Below are 24665 nucleotides of genomic sequence, written 5' to 3'. Positions count from 1 at the left end.
AAAGTTTTAAGTCTTTTCTAACCTTGAAATTAATGGTATAACTTGTTGATTATGTGGTTGATTATTTGCATTATTTTCTGCATTTTTAAATCCCCTTAAAGCACACTTACTTGGTAGTATTTGATGCTTAAAGGTTGATTTATTTTCACATAATTGCAAACTAATTGCTTTTTAGTGTGAAAATTTTTGTTTTGAGGCTTCCTAAGTGTTAAAGATTCAATCTTTATTTGTGATAAGTGATTGAAACTTTAAAAACCACTAAATTCCATGTTATTTTGTGTTAAACTTTGTTGTTTTAATCATTTAGAGTTGATTGGAAACATAAAGTTTCAATTTTTGTGATAGAAATTTGGTTATCTACATGTTGGATGATATAATTTTCAAGGATTCACAAAATTTAGATGTTGGAATTTTCATTTGAACATTAAAGTTCATATTTTTCCAACTTCCCCTTACTTTGTCAAATTCTCAAGTTTAATTTAAATTGATTAAATTAAAAGTGAGAAATTGCCTCAACTTTGTTATTGCACCAAGCTAAACCAATTTAATTAAGAATGGTTCTTGGAATTATTTTGGTTATTTGCACTTTGAAATTTTATTAAGTTAGACTTGTTTAAAATTTTATTTTTTTGCTCATTGAGTTAGTTCTAAAATTAATTTAGAATTAATTAATTATGTCTCGCGAAATGGGTCAAATCCCGAGGCCATGGCACGCAAAACGAGGCAAAGAACCACCCTTGGCTAGCCGGGCTGCATAGCAGCCCGCATGTGGCTGCCAAGGTGGCTGCCCGCCTTGCGTGCGGCCACACGCACGGCAGCAGCACACAGCCGCAGCAGCCACGCACCAGCAGCCATGGATGTGCGTGCGCGTGCGTGCGGCAGTGGCAGCAGCCCATGGCTGCTTGCCGCGGGCCGTGTGTGCGGAGTTTTTTGTGTGTGTATATGCTTGGTGCGGTGAGGTGAATAGCCGTAGTATGCTTGGTTTGCATGAGCCGCGATTATTCGAGTTTCCTTGGCAAAATGCTTAAAGCGAAAGCCACTTGAAATGTGGTTGGCTTAATATTGCTTATTTTGCCGTTTTATTTATTTTAATTAATTTTGTTTATTTTAATTAAAATTTTGGGAGGCTAGGCCTCGGTTTTGAGCGGCATTGGCAAAATTTTATTTTGACAAGTTTGGGTGCTACCGACTTAATTAATTGGATTAATTAAAGGAAATGCGGAATTTAGTGGGAGCTTCAATTAATTAATGACGTCAAATTACATAATCGGTTAAACAACTATGACTAGTTTTAATTAGGCGTGTTAATCGGATTAACCACCTAGATTAGTTACTAGTGCGCGAGTTGTTTAAATGCATTTTACTTGTTTGATATTGTAAATTGCATGGGCCATTCACAAATAGTGAATGGATGAATGGAATATATATTCTCTCTCACAGGTTTTATGAAATGGCAACTAGTGGGACCTGATTAGGATAGAAAATACGGACTACGTGCCGTTATGTATTTTTGTAAATCTAAATACGGTCTACGCACCGTTAAGTATTTTTGTACCTTAATATTTAGATTATTCCTAGTCGTAGACACTAGTATTTGCATAGTTTGGTTAAGTCTTGAAGACGGCGTATCTTGGAAGACAAAGCCTTGAATTGCAAATGAAGACCTTTTGAAGATTTGAAGAATTCAAGGGGTCATGCTAGTTGCCAATATGCATCTATAATTTCGCTTTATATTTTATGCTTATATACATGTGAATTATTCGTTAGATGCATGTTTACGTTTTCTTTATGTTGCGATGATTAGTTAAGTTCACTTAAATCAACCAACATAGAAATCCTAGGTCCCTAATAATATTGAGTCAAACTTGCCTTTCCAAAACAACACTTACCAACCGAACGAGGGAGATGGTAGGCTACGCCGAAGCGAGGTGCCATCACTTCTCCAAGGCTCATAAGGCACACCGGGTGTGCACGTTGGTTTTGGTTTAACTCATCGGTATGAGTGAGGAGTCCTCACATACCGTGGCAAAAGAGATACATCGTCAAAGATGCATTAGATGCGACGATTGTCTAACAAAGAGTGGCTTAGAGCCATTAGCAAGGCAATGCTTACCCTACAAGATTGAGTGTTAAGACAAGCCAAAGCATGCTTAACCACTCTTTGTTTCTTCGGATCTTGGAATCGCCTTATTTTCACAAAATAGGGACAATTTTACGTGTAAATAAGACGCTAAATAAGTATTGAAAATTTGCATGAATAAAATTCAATCTTATTTAAGTAATTTTGAATGGTTTTTCATTAAAATTCTTTCAATTGTAGAATCATGTCTTCAACTAATGACAACGACCTTATGTACCCAGAACTTCCCGAAAAGTTACCATTTTTGCTCAATTTGGTGAACTTTAAGGAATGGGAAGATGAACTCCGAAAGACACTCAGAAATTGCTACCTAGAGCATACCTTGGACACTTTGATCCCCAGTTTCTACTCGAAAGGGATCATGAGTGATGAAGCTTATGAAGAATGGAGCATGGATTGCAAGAGAGTTTTGAAACTCATGGCAAACTCCATCCCGGTTCAATGGAAGGAAATTTTCTCCGGCTATTTTTCGGACATGATGCTCAAAGCTCTTGAGGATGTAGTCAATTTGAGGGTCACCAAAAGTGCTAGGGGAAATTATGATGGTCACGTGGAGGATGTGACTAGGTCACTCTCCAAAATGAGGATCAAGCCACCGCAAGATGGTTGTCTCTCGAAAGAAAGACAAGAGGTGTGGGGAAAATTCTACAATGCAAGACTTAGGCCCGGAATGCCACTTCAAGCTCATGTAATTAACATGACAAGGCTATTCAACCATCTGGAGCTAATTGGCAAACCAGTAGAAGACGAGCAAGCGGCTCACATGCTTCTTAGCTCTCTTCACTCGGGATATGTGGGGCTTAAAATGCGTCTCACCGCCAATAGGGATACACTGTCCTTAAGGGAAGTCATCCAAGAGCTCCAAAAGACCTATTCTTGCAAGAAGGCTAACTTTGCCCTTAGACCAAGGAAGAAGGAGTTCAAAAACAAGAGGAAGATGCGCTGCTTCTATTGTGGTAACCCCGGACACTACAAAAGAGAATGCACCAAGTATCTGGATGATGAGGCAAAAGGAAAAGTAACCTCAACCTCAGGTATCATCTTAAACACTTGAATATAAGCAATTTTAAAAGGTATTAGATACCGGAAAATTGACTCACAATACACTCCTTTTTCAGGAACCAAGTGAGCGGTGCTTTTTCATGTGGAAATGAGTACACAAGTAGGATGAAGGTGATCTATCCAAGAAAACTTGTAATCTCAACTTTTGTCTAAAGAAGTAGAACTTATTTAGTTTTATGCACCATACTTTTGATGTATTTCCGACGTTGGACGTCGTTTTCATCAACCAAGACTTTTGTTTTGATGTCTTGAATATATTTATGGAATGACACTTTCACGTGTTTTTAGACAAAATGTTTGATACTAATGCAAAGAAAGCTAAGACTACACTATCTAGTCAAACTTACTTGTGGCACTGTCGTCTTGGCCACATTAACATCAAACGCATCAATAAGCTTCTTCAAGAAGGTATTCTTGACTCATTTGATTTAGAATCCTTTGAGAATTGCGAAGGATGTTTATTAGGCAAGATGATAAAGCAACCATTCTCCAAGTTGGGAGAAAGGGTCGGTGACTTGTTGGGACTAATACACACCGATGTATGTGGGCCAATGAGTACACCCGCAAGGAGTGGTTATCGGTATTTCATAACCTTCACGGACGACTATAGTAGATATGGTTATGTCTATCTAATGTCGCACAAATCTGAATCGTTTGATAAATTCAAGGAATTTCAGAACGAAGTTGAAAACCAACTCGGCAAGAAAATCAAAGCGCTTCGATCGGATCGAGGTGGCGAATATTTGAGCCAAGAATTCGATGACCATATGAAAGAACATGGAATACTTTCATAGTTGACACCTCCGGGAACTCCTCAATGGAATGGAGTATATGAAAGGAGGAATCGAACCCTGTTAAACATGGTCCGATCGACTATGGGTCTTAGTGAACTTCCAATCTCTTTCTGGGGACATGCACTTTTAACTGCGGCACTTACACTGAATCGTGCTCCGTCAAAGGCAGTGGAAAAGACTCCATATGAATTATGGTCAAATAAACCTCCAAGGTTGTCTTTTCTCAAGATTTGGGGATGCGAAGCATATGTCAAGAAACTCATTTCTGACAAACTTCATCCGAAATCTGATAAGGTTTACTTTGTGGGTTATCCAAAAGAAACCAAAGGGTATTACTTCTACAACAAATCCGAGAATAAAGTGTTTTTTGCTCGTGATGGTGTCTTTTTGGAGAAGGAGTATCTCTCCAAAATGACAAGTGGGAGGAAAATCGAAATCGAAGAAGTTCGAGAGGACGAGTAACAAGGACAAGTTGACAATCAAAGTGCTCACGAAGCATCTGTTGACATTGGTCAAAGTCAAAATATGCAAAGTCAAACCGACAATGCAAATGCTCAATCCATTACCCTACGTAGGTCAACTCGGCCAAGATCTCAACCTGACAGATATCTCGGTGTTGTATTAACCGAAGATCAGGACATCCTAGTAGTGGATGGAGATGAGCCGGCAACCTACAAGCAAGCTATGACGAGCCCCGACTCTGCAAAATGGCAAGAGGCCATGAAATCCAAAATGGACTCCATGTTTGAAAATCAAGTATGGGACTTGGTTGATTTACCCGTAGGTTACACACCTATCGGATGTAAATGGATTTTCAAGATGAAAACCGACAAAGATGGAAATGTATTCATTTACAAAGCAAGGCTGGTAGCAAAAGGTTACAGGCAAATTCACGGCGTTGATTATGATGAAACCTTTTCTCCAGTAGCTACGCTTAAGTCCGTTCGAATTCTTCTAGCGATTGCTGCATATTACAATTATGAAATATGGCAGATGGACGTCAAAACCGCCTTCCTCAATGGAATTTTGGAAGAAACTGTGTACATGACACAGCCTGAAGGTTTTGTCGACCAGAACAATCCTAAGAAGATATGCAAGCTTAAGAAGTCCATTTATGGATTAAAGCAAGCAAGCAGAAGTTGGAATCTGCGATTTGATGAAGCCATCAGTAAGTTTGGTTTTATCAAGAATCCAGATGAGTCTTGTGTTTACAAGAAGGTCAGTGGGAGTGACATCGCCTTCCTAATCTTATATGTCGATGACATTTCGCTCATTAGAAATAGCATTCCGTTGTTAGAGTCTGTAAAGGCTTGGCTCGGGAAATGTTTTTCAATGAAAGAATTGGGAGAGGCTCAGTACATACTAGGCATCAAAATCTATAGGGATAGATCAAAGAGGATGATAGGAATGAGTCAAAGTACTTACATCGATAAGGTACTAGCTCGATTCCAAATGGAAGGAGCCAAGAGAGGGAACCTACCCATGTCACATGGCATAACCTTAAGCAAGAAGCAGTGTCCAAAGACACCTGATGAGCGAGAAAGGATGAGTCGTATTCCATATGCTTCGCTTATTGGATCGATCATGTATGCCATGATATGTACTAGGCCGGATGTATCGTATGCCTTGAGTGTTACGAGCCGATACCAATCAAACCCAGGAGAGGCGCATTGTACTTCGGCTAAGAATATTCTGAAGTACCTGAAAAGGAACAAGGATAAATTCCTGGTCTATGGCGGTAAAGATGAATTGGTTGTTGAGGGATATACCGACGCAAGCTTCTAGACAGACAGAAACGGCTCCAAGTCACAATTCGGATACATATTCTGTCTCAATGGAGGAGCGTTTAGTTGGAAGAGTGCAAAGCAAAGCACAACCGCTGATTCTACAATTGAAGCCGAGTACTTGGCAGCGTCTGAGGCAGCCAAGGAGGCAGTTTGGATTCACAAGTTCATTGATGAACTTGGTGTTGTACCCTCCATAAAGGGTCCAATAGACCTCCATTGTGACAACAAAGGATCTATTGCTCAGGATAGAGAGCCACGAGAACATCAGAAGGTCAAACATGTCAAGAGGCGATTTCACATGATTCGAGAATGGAAGACAGAGGGTGAAATCAGAATTTGCAAAGTGGGAACGGATGACAATGTAGCCGATCCACTTACTAAACCCTTGTCTCAAATGAAGTACAACAAACACATTGAGGCAATGGGAATCAAGCATGTCGTGAACTGGCTTTGATTTCCATATTATAGTGTTTTAATTAAATTTTGGACAATGTTAATGTAAAGCACTATGATGAACCATTCAGTTTTTGGAGTAATTAAAATTTTTCATGCAATTTAATTCACTCCGTCTCTATTTAATTGTGGTTTAGAATTAAATAATGAGTCCATTCGATTTTAATAAATATTCAAAATAGGGTATCAAGTCAATGGTTTGGATAAAGAAACACCTATTAAGTGAACATTGAATATTTTAATCGAAAATTATCCCTAATCAAGGTCATATTTTTTGTGGACGATTAATGACCATTAGAGATTAGTGTGTAGTATGATTTATAGCACCGTTTCTTGTGCTATGAGGATATAAATCATTTGCACAGGTATTGGTTTAGAACCATACTGGATCGACCTATGAGAATACTTTAAGAGATTTAAAATCGTCATAAGTATTTTTCTCATTATTACTATCGGAACTCTTTTCCTTGACCATGAGTAGTGGGAGGTCTCTTGTTTGAGTACTAGTCTGCTTTGGTATCCGCCAAACGTCTGCCGTAACTGGGGATTATAACGACAGATATCGGACGGCTAGGTCCTCTTAGTAAGAGAAGCTACATTACAAGACTGGAAATGTCCCCCTACTAACAATAGGAAACATGTCTTGTTGTTTACAAGGCCTCTCGAAGAGCGAGACTGTGAAAATGCATGGCCGTGCTCAGATGGATTTTAGAAATCATCTGCTTATTGACAGTCAAACTCGGATTTCGAGAAACACTTCAGGAAGTAACAGAGATGACGAGTAATCTTCCTCTATAGTTCATGAAGAGACATGAAGAGACATAGGAAAGGGGCTATATACTAAACGCACACTTGTCCGGAAGGACAAGTGGGAGATTGAAAGGAATGGTGTCCTTCGAACAAGTGTATTATTCTGATAGCGGGTAAAGAATTATTAGAAAGCTAATATATTCAGTAAGGTCAAGTGATCGGAATGCCTGGGTGGAGGCCGCTTCCGATCAGTAATATTAATATAATTAGTATTACAGCTTAATCTTGACTGAACCCTTCAGGTCACACCCAAGCAAAATATACGAACCGACTCGACGAATTAATTCGGAAGAAATTAATTCGTCGCCCGAGTGTTAAATATTTAGACGTTAGTAATTCGAGCTTGGAGCGTCGAAACCGATCGTCGGAAGTCGAGTCAAAAATAATAAAAAGACGAGACGCGCAAAATAATAATAAATCGACCATATTCCCAAAATACCCCTAGCATCGAAGTGCCCCGAGCATCCGAATGCTATGGGCAAAAAATGTCCAAGCATAGGTGGCTAGCAAGCGCACCAAGTCGAGCCTAGCATGGCTGGCTAGGTGCGTGCTAGCGCACCGTGCTAGCAGCCACGCACAGCAGCAGCTAGCAGCCGCGTGCACATGGTGCGTGCAGCAGCTAAGCTGCCGCAAGCTAGGCGTGCTAGCAGCGCACGCACTAGCAGCCACGCTCAGCAGCAAGCCCGCACCAAGTGCGTGGCTTGCGCGCACAGCAGCAGCCCGCATCTTGGTGTGGGGCTGGGCTCGGGCTGGGCTTGTGGCTGGTCCATAGGGCCGGTCACTCTGGGGAAGCTTGAGAAATATGGGAGCAAGTGGGTAAGGACATGTGGCACAAGGAGAGTATTGTGTGGGGGGCAAGTATGGTCCCCTACTCTCCATGTGGTCCTCACCAACCCATGTCACATGGTAATGCCACTTGTAGATTTATTATTAGTTTGCAATTTTAATTTAATTTAGCTTTAAATTAATTTGTGGAATTTCATGATCCCACATTGATGGGATAGAAATTCTCACTCATACTCTCCTCTATAAATACCAACCTTGGGATTTGGAGTAAAGTGCTTGAGTGGGAGTTAGAAAGATCATTCCATATTTTGGAAAAACTCTTAAACTCCATTAACACTTGGGTTTTGGTCAGACCTTGCAAACTCCAAGGTAGCGGACCTAAAAAGTCGTGTTCGTCCTTTGTGGGTGGATACCGTTGGAGGCACGGCATTTGCGGTGCTCAAGGCTTTCAAGTAAGAGCCCATTTTGAGAGGGCAAAGCTCGCTTCAAGGGTATGATTCGTTCTTCCTTTTCTTGTGCTTATTTATTTATGCTTTATGGTTTTATTAATTACGAGTGATTCCTTGGGTCGGGGTTGTTTCCGCGGTGAGTCGGACTCACCAAACCCCAACAAATAATACTTGCAATTTAAAATAGTGCACGTCATACGAAATTCACAATGTATAACCAAACAATTTAACTCAGTCATCCCTATACAAGATACTAAGTTCTCGATCCGTCGTCCTTAAGCATGCACCTAAAAGAAAGGTTTCGTAACCTGTACATACCTTGAGCAAACGAATTGGTATGCCACTTTACTAACTAGAAATCACCTTCAATATTCTCCTCTCCTAAGCAAAATAATAACATCTCAATTAATACCCAATCAATCAAATTTACAACAATACTAACTTACTTTAAAACCTTCAAAATCCAAATCAAACAACACTTTAAAACCTTCCCTTTAGTTAAAATTAAAGGCTTATATATAGTTCTTTAAATTTTCTTCATAACAACCTTAAAATACACTCTTATACATGAAATTACAGCAAGTTCAAAGTCTAATAAAAATCTGAAAATTATATAAAAACCCCTAAAAATCTCCCTTTTTAATGGAGGATTAAACCCTCTTTATAAAACATCAAAAGTAGTACTTAGAAACTATTTCCAACACTTAAAACTTCAATAGAAACATATATTTATGCTTAATTAACTTTAAACATAATTAATTTTATTAATCAAACTCAAGGATAATATTTTAAGTATAAAAAAACTTCGTTAAAATCAAAAACTGCCCGAAAATCATATTTAGAGGCTGAATTTGGCCACGAGGGGGTGGTGCTCACTATTAAATGTAGTGAGTCTTTCTTAAAACGTTGTTTCCACATGGAAAACACTACTTTTTCATCAAAATCGGATGAGTTCATAATCTGATCGGGATTAAAACGGGATTAATATTAACGAACGAAAATCTAAATATTAAAACACGAATCTACCTGTTCAAAATAATCTGGAATTAAGTTAAACTAATCAGTAGTTATAATCACCAAAATTTCAAAACATCATTACTATAAAAGCCCTAAATCAATTGTTCATAAAAACCCTAAAATGATGATTTTCAATAAATTGAAACCTTAGGTTTATAATTCATAAAATATGAAATTTATAACATAAATATAATCTGAAATTTATAATCTTTATACCATTATAATACAATTTGATACTAAAAATATAATCTTTATACTAAAATCAAAACCCAAAACAATTAAATTAACATTAAGCAAAATAATGAAACAAAGGAGGATGAAAATAAGACTAACCTTTTTGTGTGGGAAATTTTTGGAGATTCATGGGGTATTTATAGGAGAGAATTATTGTAGGGTAAAAAGAAAGATTGGGCCTCATAAAAATAATGGTTCGATTAAGTAAACAAATGGGTTAGGCTTGCGTGATTGGACATAAATTGTAGAATAAAGGTGCATAAAATAATTCGTTCAAATAATTTTCGACCCAGATTAATAATTTGAAACTTTTGAAATTAAATTATGAAAAATAACAAATAATTATTATAAATAAAATAAATTTTCATCCATAAAAAATTTAAAAATACGGGGGATTACACCGATACCTGCAGAAAAGTGTTAGTTCTACAGATAAAAGAGTAAAGGGATAAAATGCATATCTGACACCAGTGCATCGGTGACAATTATGAAAGGAATGGTGTCCTTCGAACAAGTGTACTATTCCGTTAGTGGGTTCAGAATTATTAGAAAGCTAATATATTTAATAAGGTCAAGTGATCGGAATGCCTAGGTGGAGGCCGCTTCCGATCAATAATATTAATGCATGATTAATATTACAGCTTAATCTTGACTGAACCCTTCGGGTCATACCCTTAGCAGTAAACGAACGGACTCGACGAATTAATTCGGAAGAAATTAATTCATCGCCCGAGTAATAAATATTTAGACGTCGGTAATTCAAGCTTGGAGCGTCAAAACCGAGCGTCGGAGAACCTCAAATGTCAAGACGGAAAAATGCTTTAAGTAACAAGTAAAATCCTAGCCACTCGAAAGGCTAGGAAAGCGCGCCCAATAGGAGCTTGCCACATGGCAGCACACATGGCAAAACGCCATGTGGTAGCACACGTTGGCAGCCGCCAAGTAGCAGCGTGCCACGTGGTAGCATGCCACGTAGGCAGCGCGCCACTGGGGCGACACATGTGGCAAGGGCCGTGGACCCGGGGCGATGGGTCATGGACATGGACCGAAATAAAATGGCCCAACCGAACCTAACTTGGGGCTCAAGGTTGGGTGACACATGGTTAGTTCACATTGCATGTGAAATGCCTTGAGGACCAAGTGGGAAAGTGGTCATCACCTAACTATGTGACACTTGTTACTTGTTCCTTGGTTTATTTAACTAAGGATTGAATTCATCAATCTTTCCATGTGGGATCTTTTTGTGAAAAGTCCCACATTGAAAGATGAGTGGAATTCACAAGCTATCCTTCCTTATAAATAGCCAAAGCATGGCATGAGAATTGCTTGCTTGAGTAGGAGTTCAATAGAGCATTGCATTAGCAAAAACTCTCAAACTCATATAATACTCGGGTTTTGGTCGGACCTCGCTAACCTCGAGGTAACGGACCTAAAAGTCGCTAGTAGTTTTTGCGGGTGGATTTTCGTAGGAGGCTCGCGTATTTTCGGAGTTTAAGCTTTCAAGTAAGAGCCCGGCTTTGAGGGCGAAGCACGCTTCAAAGGTAAATTCTGATTTTATTCTTTTATGTTTATTTGTTATGCTTTATGGTTTTATTAATTGCGAGTGGTTCTTTGGGTTAGGGTTATTTCCGCGGTGAGTCGGACTCACCAAACCCCAACAAAATATGTTTGGTAGCTTCCTATGCTTGAAGGAATCCCCCGGATAATATTTGTTGAAATGCTTTCCATGCCTAAGGAAAGCCGACTGACGAGTTTGGTAGCTTTCTATGCTTGAAGAAATCTACCAGATGATGTTTTCCATGCTTGAGGAAAGTCGACATATGAATTTGGTGATTTTCTATGCTTGAAGAAATCCACCGGATAATACTTTTCATGCTTAAGGAAAGTCGACAGATGATTTTGGCGGTTTTCTATGCTTGAAGAAATCCACCGGATGACACTTTCCATGCTGGAGGAAAGACTTGTCTGATGATGTGATTGCAAGTCTTTGTGTATCGAGAACCTTGCGCCATGAATCGTCTTCGCTTGGCAGATGATCACTAAAATGATAATGGTTCGCTTGTCCCCGAACCTGGGTTGTAGATGGTTTGCTTGTCCCCGAACGTGGGCTGTAGATGGTCCGCTTGTCCCCGGATGTGGGTTGTAAATGGTTCGTTTGTCCCCGGACGTGGGCTGTAAATTGCCCGCTTGTCCTCGGACGTGGGCTATAGATGGTCCAATTGTCCTCGGACGTGGGCTATAGATGGTCTGCTTGTCCCCGAACTTCTCCAAAAGAAAAGGAAAGAAGTTTTGAATTTCCTCGTTGAGCAAGAAAAAATGAGTCACATGGATTAAATTGCTTATCTTGAAAATAAAGTATGCATGATGCATGTTCTTAGTCCAAGAGGCTAAGGACGATTACATCATGTGACACGATAGATGAATGAACTTAGGTCATGGAGCTAAGCATCGTATATGGTGTAAAGAAGCAATCTTGAAAGTCACTTAGGTCTAGAAGCTAAGCACGTATATAGATGAAGTATTTATTGCATAATGAATGTTGCTTAGGTCAAGGAGCTAAGCACGATATGTTTTGTATGAATACAAATCATTGATATATAAATGTTGCTCAGCACATTATGCGATGCATGAAACAATGAACATTGCTCAAATCAGGAAGCTAAGCAAGTATACAATGTTTCTTCTAATGAATGTTGTCTTGAAAGATGATGAAGCATGCGTGGTAGGGAACAAGATTTCATGATAAATGGTTCCTAAGGGAAAGATGATTTGGTTATGTATGTGTGCAAGAAGTGTGTGAAAGTGTACTAAGGTTGGCTGCAAAGGTTATGGTGATGGAAATATATGTGAGAAGAGTCAAAGATGATGACTCTTTAGGCTGAGTAACCTAATGTGATGTGGGTTCAGGCCCCCAAGTCTAGCTCTAAGTGGGTAAGGGTAATCATTGGATATCCTTCGACTCGATCATGCATATGAATGTGGACGCACCTCAATGTGAGGTTGCCTACGTATCCGTTAGGAATCAGGCCGAACGTATCTCTAACCGAACTTTGCACAAGTGTATGTACACCTCGAAGAGGTCTTTCAAGGGTTGTAATGTGGTTAAGCTGATGGTTTAAGGAAGAAAGGGGTAAAAGGCTCAAGACCCATAAGAAGCCCCTAAGATATGCAATTTTGTATTATACTTCGCAAGTTTTATTTTTTATATTTTTTTTTTTGTTTTGAATTTATTTTTTTCTTTTTTTTTTCTTTTGAATCAATGTAGGCAATCTCATATCATGCGTTCCATCACTCACTTAGCATTCATGTTTCTCAGGCACGATACTAAGCACTCAATGAGAGATGCAATTTGAGACGTGTTCATATCGAAAACATTGGAACACTTGCCTTTAGACATTTTTTTTTTCTGAACTTGCTTTATGAATGTTACACAAATTGCACACCTTCCCATCCCAGGGTTAAGTGAATGTGGGTTGAATAAACAAGCTCAATCGTTAGACGAGGCTCAAAGTGGTTGATGAAGAAATGGATATGTAATTGAGTGGTTAATAGGGAATGAATGGGTTGCAAGGGTACCTCAAATCATTGGTATACCTTGTGCTCGATTCGGCAATTAATTTTTATTTTTATTTTTTTTTTTTTTTTTTTTGAATGAGTGAATGAAAAAATTCTATGATCAAGATGTAAGGGAAATATGCTCATTTTATTAATGGAAATGGTGAATCATCAAACACAATGATCAAATAACAGAAAGGGAAATCTATTCTAGACTAATGGGGAAAAGGGAAATGATTAAGAAAAAAAAATATCATGAAATCTTGCATGATGAAATCGCTGTGCGCTTGGTCTTTATTACTTCTTGCCGCCTGGAGGGAAAGGAAGTTTGTTTACATCCATCAAGTCTTGAATGACATCCTTCAAATTCCAACATTGCTCGGTAGTGTGGCCCCTTCCTTGATGGTACTTGCGATGGGCATTGAGATTCCATTTGGCGCTCATTTCTTCGGGTTTTAGCTCTGGTAATGGCCCAATAGGTGTGATCAAGCCTTGACCGTAAAGGCGATCAAAGTTCGCATCATAAGTCATTCCTAAAGGAGTGTAAGTTCTTTTTTGCTTGGGCAATGGAGCATCAAGAGCTAACACTTCATTAAGATTAACTTGGCTTATATTGTTGGTAGTATTTTCGTGCTTAGAAGACGAAGAAGAAGGATGGTCGTTCTTCTTGTTTTTCAAAGTGTTATTATTGTTACTACCAGCAGTCTTTATTAGCTCATCCTCGATATTGATGCTGATGTCGTATACAGCTTCGAAAGTGTTCAGTGGAAGAAATTTGAGGTGTTCCCTATACTTGTGAGTCAGATTTTGAATAAAGAGACGAACTATCTCTCTTTATTTGGGAAGATCTACCAAGAGTGAAGCTGTTTCCCTCCACCTGTTCTGATAAGTAGTGAAGCCTTCATTCTCTTTCTGTTTGAGAATGGAGAGTTCACGTTCAGAAGTTTTAGTTTGAATGTTACACTTGTAACGATTCATGAAACTGTCAGTGACATCTTGCCAAGTTGCAGTACGCTTGGCATCTAGGGAATAAAGCCATTGTTGGCAAGTATGTTCTAAGGAGAGAGGGAACACCATAGGGAAGAGTGAAACGTCCAATCCCTTAAGAGTCATGGTTATAGAGAACGCCTTCAAAATGGAATATTGGATTGTCAGTAGGCTTGAACTTTGGAATATCAGCAGTGGAGAACTTTTCAGGGAGCCTGTCTTTCACATCCAAAGGAGTAGGAGGCTGTTCCACATAAGTGAAATCCTCAGAAATCTTACTCATTTGTTCCTTTAATTTGTCAAGGGTAGAAACAGTGACCTAGTTTTGTTCCATGGTAGTGACCCTAGTGGTAAGGGTTTCCATCATGGCAGAGAGTGCCACGATGGATTTGTTGATGTTCTCAATATCTTCCTTAGTGGCCATTGAAAGGTGATAAGTAAGGTGGAGATGGTGAAGTTCTCTTGAAAGCCTCTTGGATTTAAGAGATTGTTGCGATAATGACTCAAACCGTATTAATCTACCCCTGCTCCTTGACCAAGTACTGTGAAATAAAACAATTCACTTAATTGTTTGACTCATTATTGCTCAAGATAGGAAAGGAAGGGAAAAAATAGACATTTGAAAGCAGGAGAGAATAAACTCCATTCATTTTTTTTTATTATGACGAAAAAAGGTGCATGAACCTAGTATACGATCATAAACGACATGGTGCACGACTCGAGTCGGGACATAAAGAAAATGTGTGGACTATACTCGACTCGTGAGTGATTAAGTGATGTTATAAGACTCGTGGTATGATCGTGTGGCTAGACATGTGAACGGTAACCAAAATGACTGACACGTGGACCAAATTAGCACGGAAGACCAAAATAGGGGCTGACTGGGGTTTGGAAAATCTAAATATGCAATTCTTGTTACAAATAAAGACTACATAAGAATATTTTTAAAATAAAAATCAATTTCGTTCTTTAATACGAAAAACTACTTACACTAAAGTCATGTAATAATTTAGCCCAGAAAAAATTTAACTAATTGGTTTAATTTAAAAAAAAAAAAGAAAATAAGAATGTTGCTTTTCTTAATATTTATAATTACCTAGCCAAAAATGTCAACTTGAACATTATAATTTCTACCATCAAATTAAATCGGCTTGTATCATTTTTATTAATATGAAATACGTGTGATTGTATGAATTTAAAACATTATTATTCCTATTATATCCCTGAGAATATCTGTTTACATAATTTGCCGTTGATTTTGTTGTTTTATCTTCCTTTGCAGCTTTTCTTCTCTTTTGCTATTATGTTACTTTTGTTTCAAAGTAAACAATACATTTAATCTTCCTCCTCTTCTTCTCAATCTCCTTAATCTTACTTTCAAACCAAATTAAATGTACTATCTAAGATTTGATTCTTTGAAAAAAGATCAAATTATTTCTGTATTTACGATTAACCCAAAACTAAAACTAATCAGATATATACAAATCCAAATAAAGAATTGATAAAATTTTAACCCTATAAAAAGCTGAATGAACATTAACCTAAATTCAAAATCAACATTTACATAAATTTTGTATTACTTGTCCTATTAAAATCACTTTTTATTAGTTACTTAAAGATATAGCCAATAATCATTCATAATAAAAAAAAATTGGTTAATTATGCAACCTGCACCTATTATTTTTATAAAAAATTTAAAGGTCTTATTTCGATGGACCTTCGGCATAGTCATTTTGATGGGCTGAAGATTGGACTCAGTCCATGTCATGAATTGGCTGAGGATTTCCTGCACAGCAAACACATGTAAACTGGTTTCGAGGGTTATGCTGAGCAAGCCCTCCGATGCCGAAATCTATAATGAGTAGACAGAGAAAATGCTATGCAAGAGTATTAATTTCTTTAGACTATTTCTGAATGAATGCAGAGTGGAAAAAGTGAAGGCTTTTATGCCTTAGCACAATTGGGGATATGGTCATAAGCCAAATGGGCTAGGCACGTTGACTGGGCTATTTAACTTGACTTGGCATGGATTGGAGGATTGGACCTTTGACCTTGGGCTTATAATTGAATCACTTGTGGACTGGCCCAATTGACATAAATTGGATCCAAATAGCTTGCCCCCCAAACCCGAATTGGAAGCATGACAGGTCGGTTCTTGATTAACAAAAAATGAAGAGAAGTAAATGATTTAATTTAATCAAACGATTTAAATTTGAACAGTTATTAATGAAATAACTGCTATTTAGATAATAATTAAGGAAGTTGAAAGGATTAGTAGGTAGTTAATTTGGAGGGAGTGTGTTTAACGGCTACTTAATGGGAAGTTAGTGGGATTTAACTGGCACGGACTCCCATATTTCACTTCTAGAAAGATTTGAACCGCTAATGTACTCTCTCTCCCCTAATTTCTTTACTAATTCACCTTGAATTTGCGCAAAAACCCTAAGTTATGCTAAAAGAATATATTGACTAGTTTGTCTAAATGCTCCTTTTTGGTCATATATTGACTAGTTTGTCTAAATGCTCCTTTTTTGGTTATAAACCTAGCTGATGTAGCAGGAAACAAAGGCCATTGTGGTGGGATCCTACCACCTTGCTCTACATCCCAACCCATTAAAGAAGAGAATCAAAATCTCCAAACCAAACGTGTCCTTACAAGATGGGCAATAGGGGGTTTCAGCTGTTTTAGCAGTAGGAATAGCAATCTTAAGAGGCAACATAATGTACAAAAGGTGGTAAGCGAATGGTACATGTTTTGAGAGATATGATGATTCAGGCAATGGGGCATGGCCTTAGAGACTAACGGACTTCTAAAGACTCGGGTGTACTACCAATATTTCATCATTTATGTTTAATCCAATGTTTATATGGACACCGGTAGTGATATGGTTTGTTTTCCCTGTTCTCCCTTTGAATGCATTCTTTGTGAAGGCAAGTACCCCGGTTCCCTCTCCCCTCTCAACGTCTCTAATTCCTCTCCTCTCTTGCAAGTCATATGCATGCTCTTCCGCTCACTCTTCTTTGTCTTCCTTTGATTTCAAAAGTATAGAAGGTGAATTACTTTTCTATTTACTTTAAGAAATATTTATTTACTTTAAATTATTTTGAATCTACTTTTATTACTAGAAATTCAAACTCACTTATCCAATGATTAAATATATGAACATGTAGATTAACTCACTTATCCAATCAAGCTCACTTTTGAGTAAATATTACCTACTTTTAATTTAATATTATTTACTTTTGAGTTAATATTAATATTAGTAATATACTTTGATGATATTTGATTTACATTATAGTGTTTTTTTATTTACTTTTAAGCTATTATGATTTACTTTTGAGTACTTTTTATTTACTTTTGAGTAATTTTGTTCAACTTTGAATGTTGAATATACACTAGCCTACTAGCTCAATAGGTAGAGCATTGTGCAAATTCACAAAAGATGTGGGTTCGAATCCCACGTAGGTTTGTTTATTAGATAAAACTATTATTTTATTCACTCTACTTTTGAAATTTTCGTATTTACTTTTAGTGTATTTCGATTTACTTTAAAGTCTCTTTTATTTACTTTAAATTCGATTTTATTTACTAAACTTATCTAGAACTAACGGTCATAAAAACTCTAACACAAATTCAAGGCTAGATGAATCAAATACAAAAGAGGAGCAAGAGAATATAGGTTTACTTTAAAGGTTTTTTTTTATTTATTTACTTTAAATTCAATATTATTTACTTTTAGGACAACTAAGTTTTTTATTGCATACAACCTTGTTAATACCAAACAGCTTATCTAGAACTAAAAGTCAGAAAAACTCAAACATTTTGAATAACTTTAGAGTGTTTTGTAATTACTTTTTAAGATAACCTATGTAGGGATCGAACCTACACCTATGCCTCTGCATAGTGCTCTACCACTTGAGATAATAGGTTTACTTTAAAGTATTTTTTTATTCACTTAAGAGTCGTTTTTATTTACTTTTTATTCCTGCTTCTCTAAACTTAACTCTCATCTCAACAACTTAATTCTAATAAATCAGCTAACAATCAACTAAAATGCTAATCATTTTTCAATACAATGCTGCAATATGCTAATGCGGACGAGTTTAAAATTTTATATAGCTAATGTGTTATATATTTATTATTTGTGCTGCATATTTGCGGGAAGGGATCACAAATTTGCTAATAGTCTTACCTTGCTTACATTTAGAACTTCTTTCGCAGAGCTTTCATCTTTTGGTTGATACAATATCTTCTTCGCTATGATATTATTTTTTGGAACAAGTAGAAATAGTCATATTAGGTATGTTATTTCTGAATTTGCTCCAAATAAAATAACTACTTTTTTGCATATTCTAGAAAAATTATTATCGTTTGAAGTTGTTATTAAAATTGCTAGTAGGTAATGAAGAGTTTGATTATTAATAAATTTACCCTTTCAAACTGATTATGAACAGCAGCTGCCCTTCCTTTTCTTGAGTATGATCGACCTATTTCTCGTTGTTTCTCACTCCTCTTCTTGGATTTCCTGTTACAAGAGTTAAAACATAAAACTATAAGTTTCCGTGCTGAAACTGTTAGAAAAAAAAGGGGGGGGGGGGTGCTCTAGATCAATCTTGTGACCTAGCCAGTGACGAAGAAGAAGAGATTCTTGTAGGAATTAAGCTCCATGAGATTTTATTTTCTGTCATAATGTTGTACCAACAGAGAAAGATTTCGGACAAATGGGAAATTCTACACAATTTCAGTCTTCAATTAGGATTTTACATGCTAAAAGGTTTTGCAAGGTTCAATTTTATACAAATCATCACTCTTATTTCAGAATAAACCTGGTTACTCATCTAGGATAAGGGCTGAGTACAACTTATATTCGAGCATATAACGCTTGATTGCTTTGCTTAGGATTTTTTTTTTTTTTCAGAAAAACGTGGGGGATAAAATTGATAAGAAATCAGACTACATCAAGGTCCGCAATAGCAGATATACCATGTGGGAAAGAGTCTGTATAAACTAGTTCAGTCCCCCCCATCAGATCAAGCCTAGCAGCTAAGTGTGTGACGGCATTTCCCCTTCTTCTTACATGACTGCAAGAGAACACCTCAAAGACCTTCCCAAGCTTACAAATGTCTTCAATTATAAGTTTAGTGGGAATTCTACCTTGCCTTTTCCAGCAAACAGCCTGAACAACTTCAATAGCATCACATTCGAGTTCCACCTTTCTGAAGCCAAGTTGTTGAGCGAAAGTAGCACCCCATCTAACTGCAAGAGCCTCTGCCAGCTTCACCGTACCATCATCTAGCACCCTTCAAACTGCGACAGATAGCAGCCTCCCACCATCATCTTTGATGCACACACCCAACCTCACATCAACGCCATTAAAAATAGCAGCTTTGCTTAGGATCGAACAACTTAATTATTAGACATAAAAAATGCCCCAACTCAATCATTGGGAAAATCTAGCAACTAAATGTGCTAAAGTATTAACCACTATCTTAACATGACTTCATCGAAAATCATCAAATTAAGACATTGAATAAATAACACGACCAGTCGAGAAACAAATAGCTAAGCCCTGACATTTTCCCCTTAATTTTCTCAACGATAGTGAGAGCATCATTCTCCATCCACACCCTGCTATAGCCAATACTACATGACATCTCAACCCCATAACACAAAGCAGTAGCAACACTTGGTTCCCACATGCTAGTTCTTCTCCTTACTATAGTGTTTAAAATCTTGCTATTTGAGTCCCGCACAACCACCCCAAGACCCACTTCCTTCCCATTAATGATTGCAGCACCCACATTATTTTTAATCAGATTACTAAGAGGTTTTACCTACCTAGGCAAAAGTAGACTATACATTTTGAATAACTTTAGAGCTAATTTGATTTACTTTTTAGTTATTTTGATTTACTTTTGAGCTATTTTGAATAACTTTAGAGTGTTTTAATATATATTTTCAGAGAACCTATGTAGGAATTACTTGTACTTTAAAATGCAATTGGTTTACTTTTACTTGGTTTATATCTACTGGAATTGATAAATTTATAACAGCACAAAAACCACCTTCATGGATAAGTCAACAACATCCAACAACAACAACCTAGCATCAAAATAACAACGAAGCTCAAAAAAGTACAAAAATGTAAGCTAAAACATCCAAAAATTCATATAAATTCAATCAATATAATTTTAAAACAAGAGTTCTCTTAATTCACATAGAATTGTTCAAAAAATCACTAAAATTCACATAAATTTGGATGCCAGAGTAATCATATCTAGTTGATTAGGTAAAATCTAGCAACAAAATCAATCTCTAAAATCATTCTCTAATTGAGAACTGGTAATACTAAATGTGAATTTGATATCAAAATTGAACGTATGAAGAAATTCAAAACGTTTGATTTAAGAATTAACAATAAACCCTCAATAATGAAATCGAAATTTAATGATTACTAACCAGAGAGAAATAAAACTTCTTACCTCAGAAGTTGTTTCAACGGAGTAGAGAAAGCTCGGATTCCGCGTCGATGGAGTAGAGAAAGCTTGGAAGCCGTATCAATGGAGAATTATTCAGTGCACTTGCTTCAATGGAGGAGAGAGATTGACCAGAGGAGAGAATTTGGAGTGAGAAAGTTTCGTGATGAATCTGGGCCGTCAGATCACGCGCCTTTTGTGTTAGATCTGACGGTCTAGATTAGTTCCCAGTTCTTATTATAGGATTGGTTCTCATTATACCCTGGTCCTATATATGAATTGAGATCTTGTGAGAACTAAGGTGAATAATAGGAACTAAGAATCAATCTCAACCATTGATCACACTCAATCTGATGGCTCACGTTTCACCCGCATTCATTAATGGCATTTTCGTAATTATGCGTTTTTTGCAACTTTTTTTTCCAGTTTTTAAACTTTTAAAGCAATTTCATTTACTTTATGACCGATTTCATTTACTTTTACTAAATTTTTACTTACTTTTTAGAAATGAAACTAGGGAATCAATTTATAACATTCAAATATTACAAAAATGTCATTAATGACACCAGAAGCATGTGAGTCGTCGGATTAACATGATCTAAGGGCCTAGATTAGTTCCTAGTTCTTATTTTAGCCTTGGTTCTCATTATAACTTGGTTTTATATATATATGTGTGTGTGTGTGTGTGTATTATAGTGAATTAAAAATCTCTCAAGATATAATTTTGCGAAAAAATCCAATATATATAACTAAAGTAAGCAGTTTTAGAGTCCATTTGGAGCGCCACTTAAAAAATATATACTTGATTCAACCAATAAGAAAAAAGATTTGTATTTTATTTTTAAAAAAATTATTTTGCCACATAGATAAAAGTAACGAATTAGATTTAATATATATATAAAATTTTAATGCCACGTGTATTATAATACACGAATCAAATTATTTTAATGAAAAATAAGTAAAAATATAGGAAAATATTAATTTATTAAATCAATACTACAGGTATAAGAAATCCAAAAAATTTAGAAAAAAGATAAATCTCCAATAATAAATAAATATTCAGATGGTAAACACTTATAATAAAGTTTGATACCTACTATATGCCTCATTTGAAGTGCGCCTACATTGAAGCATGTGGTGAATATGCTTGGCACTCTTAGGAAGTGGGAATTGACGTATACAATTAGGGACAAATAAAGTATGGAGCCGCCAACAAGTTTTTAAGGAACTTGTAAACCGTTCACGGATCATTAAAGGCAACCACAATAAAGGGACAACGATAGGCAACAACGATTGACCCGTGAAGGTTACACCCCATTCATAATCCATGAGATTACTAACTCCATATGGTTCGGAACCACAAAATGAGGATCGAGGATGATGGTACGAAGTGAGTCATGGAGTCACATTCGTCTGTATTGGCCTCTACTCGATTCTTATAGTGAAAAGTGATTCCTGCGATCTCAAAGGCATGCAAACAAAGATTCAATTCACTCCAAACTATTATTATGCTACATTGGTTGAATATTAATGCAACACAAAATTCTAAAATATTTGTGATCACCGATTAAACAACAAGATTAAAAAGGAACCTAAACCGGTCATCCAAATTATCTTATTAAGCGTGATTTTCAATTACATATTTCCTTTAAACATGCAATATGGTGATCAATAAATAAACATAATAGAATCAACATTAATATTGGAAGTAATTCAACAATAATAACGTTAGTCAAATCAAATATAAATTAACCTAATCATGATACTAGCAATATAAAAATAAAATATGTAATTAAAATAATTAATTACTCACATTACGCGCGTTCCTTTAAATTGCTACATCATGAATAAATTATTAGTAACTTCAATAAAAAAAATATAAATCAAATTAAAATTAAATTAAATAAATATAGAGTTGATTTGATTCAAACCCTCAGTAATTTGTACCTTTCACACCTTGGTTTAAGGACGGAACCTCGGGTCGAGGATGGACTCCTTGGAGTGCTTAAGGGAAGAATGGTGTAATTAAGAATATAGGTTTAAGGCTTAAAATATGAGAGAGAGAGAAGAGAATGATTTTTGGTGTAAAAGAGAGGAAGGGAGAATGATTTTGTTCCCCGAACTGTAGAAAGGAGGGGGGTATTTATAGGGAAAATGAGTTGAGGAAACACACGGAACCCTAAAAGTATAAAAACCCTAAAAAACACTGCCGCAACACGGCAAAATATACCGCGACACGGCAAACTATGTCGTTACACGGGGAAAAGTAGTGTGACGCGGGGAATTAGCAGCCCTAAAATGATTAAACGCGTTTTAGGTTTTACGCGGAGAAAACCCGGGAAATTCCCGTGTCACTCCATATGCACCGTGACACGGAAAAATATGAAGTAATGCGGCTGCACCGTGACAAGGCAAAATATGGAGTGACAAAGAAAATTTTGGAGTGACGCGGCAAAATTTGGAGTGACGCGGCAGAATATGGAGTGACGCGAGACATTTTTTGCATCCAAGTTCATAAGCGCGTGAGAATAGTAACGCGAAAAAAATACGGGAGAGCACCATGACACTTGAAGAGTACCGTGTCACGGTACTAGGCGCCGCACCACGTCATCAGGCGCCGTGATACGGCAGTTTTACTTAATTCCAATTTTTAACACGTTTTTAAAATTATCATTACTTTTAATCCGTAACTCGGAATAAGGCGTATAATATATCATTGGAAAGTTTATCAAGTCTACTTTCCAACCCAATTAGAATAAGACAAAATCATGTGTAGATTTTAAGATATGGTCGTTTTAGTAGAAGGGTGTCGGTTTTGGCCCGAGTTTAGTATTTTGCTCATATCTTCTTCGTTGTAAATCGGAATTGGTCTTATGATATATGGTTGGAAAGCTTATTTCAATGCCTATCCAAAACAATAATAATTGGATCAAAATTATAAGGCAACAAAATCAGTTTATCTCGATTTTGCGATGTGGACACGAAAAGAGGAAAACAAGTTATGGTGTAGGGAAATGAGCTAAGAAATGGAGTGGTTTATGAAATGTATTGAATGGAAACATGGATTTAAGCACTCCAAAGATTAAATACTCAACCTGACCAATAATGGCAGTGAAAGGTCTTTCACCATAGGGTTTGGTTTTGGAGAGACATTTTTAGGTGTCTACGCCTATCATTATAAATATATTCTGATAGTATTTATGATAAGAAATAAAAAATTGTTTGTTAATTATAATTAAATTAAAATTTTTGATACATACCATTATAAATTGACACGTCATACGACACAAACAAAATTTCGTATCAATAAAAACCCAATCAAACGAATTTTGTGTTAACTATTTTTGGTCATTAATGGCCGGGTAATTTTTAGCTTAATTTTTAAAATCATATGTTTAAATTTGAATTTGTAATTATTACTTAAATTGTGTTAATTTGGGATATTTAACGATTATATGTTTATGCTTTATTTTTCTAAAATTTGCTTACGTGGAGATCTAACGCATCATACGACACAAACAAAATTATTTATTTATTGGTAAATATATTGATTTATTTATTTTATATAAATGTAAAGATTTGATTTATATAAATTTCAATTTTGCTAACATTTAACAGTTCAATTTATCCATAAATGGTAAATTGGTTGTGAACGAAGTATGTGATTCTACTGAAATAAAAGATATAGTAAAAACAAATGAATAATGATTTAACATTTTAATTATTAAAATCATAAAATATTTATCTTTCACATTAAAGATTTTATATAACGGATAAAATATGATACTTACAATTTTTTTATATTTAATAAATTCATTATGAATTACAATATAAAAATTTAAATTAAAATTTTGTAATTTTGTCTAAAATTATTAAACATAATAAATCAAATAACTAAAAACCTCAAATGAAAAAACCATACTTCGCATGAACTTTAATATGGTGGAAAAATAAATTGGCGAAAAAATATTTAACTAAATTTTGACACGTCATTTTTATCTACCTTTAGTATGTAGTTATTGGTTGATTATTGATTATCGGTAACAAACAAGAAGTAATCTTCCTTTAGATTACTTCTTGTTTACTACGCTAAATTTCTATTTACTTCATCATA

At 36.2% G+C, this 24665-nt stretch overlaps 1 long non-coding RNA gene across 3 annotated transcripts in view; it reads right to left on the bottom strand.

The window, feature by feature from the left end:
- Positions 1–20654, bottom strand: part of LOC145634741 (uncharacterized) — a 28307-nt gene extending 7653 nt beyond the window's left edge. Inside the window, exons 1-5 of one of the 3 annotated variants that reach the window (XR_014113521.1) lie at positions 20558–20654; positions 19230–19465; positions 18507–18600; positions 18268–18332; positions 8600–8662 (exon numbers count right to left, since the gene is read on the bottom strand). This is a non-coding gene — a long non-coding RNA (uncharacterized LOC145634741). Of the gene's footprint in view, positions 1–8599; positions 8663–18267; positions 18333–18506; positions 18601–19229; positions 20176–20557 lie in introns of those variants that run through there. The other 2 variants (XR_014113522.1, XR_014113520.1) reach the window with 2 other exon arrangements.
- Positions 20655–24665: the final 4011 nt, after the last annotated feature.

This window comes from Chenopodium album, chromosome 6 (genome assembly GCF_948465745.1).
Source record: "Chenopodium album chromosome 6, dcCheAlbu1.1, whole genome shotgun sequence".
In the NCBI taxonomy this organism is placed as follows: Eukaryota; Viridiplantae; Streptophyta; class Magnoliopsida; order Caryophyllales; family Amaranthaceae; genus Chenopodium; species Chenopodium album.
This window is presented reverse-complemented; position numbering and strand designations above follow the sequence as displayed.